The sequence below is a fragment of the Phacochoerus africanus genome, chromosome 10, assembly GCF_016906955.1.
Source record: "Phacochoerus africanus isolate WHEZ1 chromosome 10, ROS_Pafr_v1, whole genome shotgun sequence".
Classification (NCBI taxonomy): domain Eukaryota; kingdom Metazoa; phylum Chordata; class Mammalia; order Artiodactyla; family Suidae; genus Phacochoerus; species Phacochoerus africanus.
The window spans coordinates 72,417,135-72,422,212 of record NC_062553.1 but is presented as its reverse complement, the minus strand read 5'-3'; the positions used below and the strand labels follow the sequence as shown (position 1 = coordinate 72,422,212).

General features: G+C 45.0%; 1 non-coding gene across 1 annotated transcript; it reads right to left on the bottom strand.

Annotated features, from left to right (window-relative positions):
• Nucleotides 1-4,432: 4,432 nt before the first annotated feature.
• On the bottom strand, nt 4,433-4,596 carry LOC125110419 (U1 spliceosomal RNA). The gene has a single exon (XR_007130605.1). It is a non-coding gene; the product is annotated as a U1 spliceosomal RNA (small nuclear RNA).
• Between the last annotated feature and the right edge of the window lie 482 nt (nt 4,597-5,078).

The window sequence follows — 5,078 nt, the reverse complement described above, 5'->3', positions numbered from 1 at the left end:
TCAGATCTTCCGTTGTGGCTCAGCCGGTTACAAACTCAACTAGCATCCATGAGGACGTGGGTTCAATCCCTGGCCTCGATCAGTGGGTTAAGGATCCAGGGTTAATGTGGCTGTGGTGTAGGCTGGCAGCTGCAGCTCTGTTCAACCCCTAGCCTGGGAACTTCCAATACTACTCTACTAATGTACATTGTAAAAATAAACATAAATAGAACTTAGGTGGAAAAATAGGCAAGGATAAAGGTACCACCAGTAGTGAACATGGTAAAATTAGATTAAAATTGGTGAGAACTAAAAGCTCATTAATTTGTTTTCTTTGTAATAGTTAACAGTATGGGACTGAGCAATTTATTTATAATTAACTGGGTGCTTAATTTTTTCCAGAAGAGAGATATTAGGAAAAGCTGTGAGAGCAAAGAAAAGCATGGTACTTGGGAATTTTAATGACTTACCCCTCCATAAATACAAAAATTACAGTCACCTCATTCAGACTCTGCTTATACCTCTCACAGCACCCTCTGCACCCCCTGCAAAAGATATTGCTGGAATTCCCATCATAGCTCAGCAGAAACAAACCTGACAAGCATCCATGAGGATGTGGGTTTGATCCCTGGCCTCGATCAGTGAATTAAGGATCCAGCACTGCTGTGAGCTGTGGTGTAGGTGGCAGACATGGCTTGGATCCCGCGTTGCTGTGGCTGTGGTGTAGGCCGACAGCTACAGCTCTGATTTGACCCCTAGCCTGGGAATCTCCATATGCCATGGGCGTGGCCCTAAAAAGACTAATAATAATAATAATAACAATGATAAAATAAAAATAGAAAAGATATTGTGAATCATCATAGTTTTTAGACTATTATCAGCTAATATCTCACATCCTAGTATATATTTAAGAATAAGCTTATCATTAAAGATGGAGAATGTAAGAGTTTCTGTTGTGACTCAGTGGAAATGAATATGACTAGCATCCATGAGGACACTGGTTTGATCCCTGGCCTTGCTCAGTGGGTTAAGGATCTGGTGTTGCCATGAGCTGTGGTGTAGGCCAGTAGCTGTAGCTCCGATATGCCCCCTACCTTGGGAACCTCCATATGCCATGGGTGCAGCCCTAAAAAAGAAAAAAAGAAAAAAAAAAAGATGGAGAACGTAAATCTCTATTTCAAATATTCTTTTTTTTTTTAATTTTTATTTTTTGTCTTTTTGCCTTTTCTAGGGCTGCTCCCATGGCATATGGAGGTTCCTAGGCTAGGGGTCGAATCTTAGCTTCAGCTGTCAGCCTACACCAGAGCCACAGCAACTTGGGATCTGAGCCTCGTGTGCAACCTACACCACAGCTCACGGCAATAGCCACTGGCCTACGCCACAGCAACGTGGGATCCGAGCCGCATCTGTGAACTAACCACAGCTCATGGCAACACTGGATCCTTAACCCACTGAGCAAGGCCAGGGATGGAACCTGCAATCTCATGGTTCCTAGTCGGATTCGTTAACCACTGCGCCACGACGGGAACTCCCAAATATTCTTTATCATAATTTAAAATCTGGGAGCCAATTCCTGTCACATGTGGTTAGATGGTTATTCTTTTATGTCTAATGTTGCTGAAGTCTCATTCTAGCTGTAGCCCCAGTCCCCTGGGCTTGCAAAATTATTTCCTTGGCTTAAAGTTTAGTATTATCTTTATTCAGAAATTCTTTGTGAGAATTACTTAAAATTATTTTCCTTCTTAGGGAAGATTAACTTGAAAGTAGATAAATATAATCTGGAGTCTACTCAACAGGTATAGAGCGATAGCAATAAAGTTACAGTATTTCCTGAAAGCCAACAGCAAAGATGCTCTCCAGTTGCAGTTTCTTGTCTAGGGTACTCCCTTACTGCCCACGACGTGAGGTAGCCCAAGTAAGAAAACCCAGGTCCAGCTGTATAGGTGTGGGGCATCTCCTTCACTACATGCATATGTGTATGAAAGTATATGCATATATGAATATGTATATGTATATATATGATATGTATATGAATGCAATGAGCACAGGACCAGACACATAGGCATTCCATACATATGTGTTGAGTGAAGAAATAGGGAAGAAAGGTAGATCTTTGCAGGTAGATCTTGAAGATCTTGATCTTAGAAGCAATGAAGAATCACTACAGTTGTTTATTAACAAGAAAGAGAATGATCAGACCTGGTTTTTAGACTTACAAAACGAGCAACAGAGCAGAGGATGGGCCGGAGTGGCAGAGGGAAGAGCAGAGGCAAGAAGACTGGTACAGGGGCTAGTGCTATAGTCCAGGTGAAAGACGCAAGAGTGTGAAATATGGCAGAGGCCAAGAGATGGGAAGAGATAAGGTTCAGGAGATGGCATTGACAGCACTTGATTGGCTGTAGGTGAAGAAAGTGTTTGGGAATGCATGTGAGCTCAGTTTCACAGGAAGAGTGACTTTAGGGAAAAGAGGATGAGGGCTGGTCTGGACATGCTGAATTTGAGCCTAGAGAGACCCAGCAAGAAGCTGGGTATGTACCCTTAGAGCTCAGGAGGAGGTCCCGGGGGGAGCTCTCCATTTTTAGAGGTAATAATTAAAACAATATTTGATGAGGTTTCTCCCAAGGGGAAGATATATTTGAAAGAAGGGCCCATTCTATCAATTCTCAGCTTTAAAACTTTTGGCCAGGAGCTCCCTGGTGGCTCAGCAGGTTAAGGATCTGGCATTGTCACTGATGACGTGGCGCTGGTTACTACTGTGATTTGGGTTCGATCTCTGGCCCAGGAACTTCCACATGCCCTGGGCATGGCCAAAATAATAATAATAATAATAATGATAATGATAAAATAACACTGCTGGCCGCCTGTGATCTAAAAGAGAGAATGGAACTGTCTTAATGTCAAAACCCTGCCCAGTCTAGTATCAGGCTTCCTCTTGCTCAGTCATTTATTCAACTTATCAGCCTTCATAGACAGCCTGGATGTGCCACAGTGTGTATTGAGGACAGAGAGAATAAATCTTGGTTTCTGTCTTGGGGGCAGGTCTACCAGGGAAGAGAGACAATTAGCTTTCAGTAAAAATAGGATCAAAATAGGGATGATTGTCTAGGGTGGTAGCAAGTATTAAGTGTGTTCATACACATAAAGCCCTTAAAACAGCGCTGGATATGCGATAGCTATTGTTACTATGGGAGAGGCAGTACTGGCTGGGGCGTGACTCCTTTGATTGGGTGACCAATGAGCTGAATCTTGAAGGAAAAGTAAGTTAGCCAGAATAAAGGGAGAAGGGGGGGGGTTGGAGAGACATTCCTGATCTTCTTCCTGTTCCCTTAAGTAGTGGGTGGAACAGTGGCCGCCCAAAATATACAACCAAGTCCAAATCTCTGAAACCTTCAGATGTTACCTTATTTGTAAAAAGGTGACGATCTGCAAATGTAATTAAATTAAGGTTCTTATGATCAGATCATCCAGGATTATTGGAAGGGAACCTAAATCCACTGACAAATGTCCTTGTAAGAGTCGGAAGAGGAGAGGCACAGAGAAGAGAGAGGGCCACAGGGAGATGGAGCCAGAGAAGGGAGTGATACGGCCACACGCCAAAGCAGCCAAGGAATGAAGACATTCTGAGGAGCTGGAAGAGGGAAAAGGATGCTCTCCTAGAATCTTCAGAGGGAATGTGTCCCTTCTGTGGTCTCACCTCCTGAAATGTGAGGAGTAATCTCTGAGAGGAACTCCCCCGCACCCCATTTGTGATAATGTATTACAGCAGCCCCAGGAAACCAACAGGGCTTGTTTTCCAAATCTGGTCCTCTCCACAACTAATTATTTAATTTTTATTTTATTTGGCCACACCCACAGCATGTGGAAGTTCCCGGACCAGGAATCAAGCCCATACCACAGCAATGACCCGGGCTGCTGTAGTGATAATGCTGGATCCTTAACCCGCTGCATCGCAAGAGAACTCCACAATGAATTCTTTGCTGGTGGTGAATAGGACACAATCTTGGCTCTCATGGAGTCTGTGTTCCAGGTGAGGGGACGATGTAACAATGAACAAATACAAAATTATTCTTTTTTCTTTTCTTTCTTCTTCTTCTTCTTTTTTTTTTTTTTTTTTTTGGTCCTATTAGGGCTGCACTGGTGGCATATGGAGGTTCCCAGGCTAGGGGTCTAATCAGAGCTGTTGCCATCAGCCTATGCCACAGCCAGAGCAACTCGGGATCCGAGCCGCGCCTGCAAAATACACCACAACTCACGGCAACGCCTGATCCTCAACCCACTGAGCGAGGCCAGGGATTGAACCCACAACCTCATGGTTCCTAGGCGGATTCATTTCCGATGCACCACAGTGGGAACTCCCAAAAGTATTCTTAATAGTGGCACGTTAGATGCTATGAAAGCCAAGCTCCAAAACTGTCCATCCAATCACCCACTTGGCATCTCTACTTTTTTTTTTTAGGGGAAAGCTCGCACACAGTCCCCCGCTACTACAAATTATGCAGTCAAGTTTCCCACATTTGGGGAAATCGCAGGAGTCAGAACACCCGGAGTGCAATGGGAGAGCCTCACCCTGGGAAAACCACCTTCATCATCAAGGTATCTTCCCTGCCAGGTAAGTATCTGGCGTCTCTCCTTAAATGTCTAGTGGGCATCTCAGACTTAACTTGCCCCAGACAGTAGTGCCTGGAGGTGCCTGGAAGTGGCAGCTGATTTATCCCCATGGGGAGGAATGGCCTCTGGGAGGAGGTGGCCCACGCAGGAAAGCAGAGGGTGGGCTAAGGCAGCAAAGGAGCAAAGCAAAGGAGGGTGCTTCAGAGCAAGGTGCTGGTTTTGGTTTGGTTTGGTTTTAGGAAGGACAGCGGCCCTTGGGGATGAAGAGAGGAAGAGGATGAAGATACAGGGAGAGGGGAAGCAGCAGGAGTCAGGGTCCCGAGGAGGCAGAAGTGATGTGGGGCTACGTTGAGAAAGCAGAACAGGGCTCCGGGTCTTCAGAGGAAGACCGCAAGAATAGAGCGGGGGCTAAAGGATGCTGAGCCTAGACTCAGACTGTTGGGTTTGAATCCTGTCTCTGCAGCTTACCAGTTACAGAATAGCAGGAAATT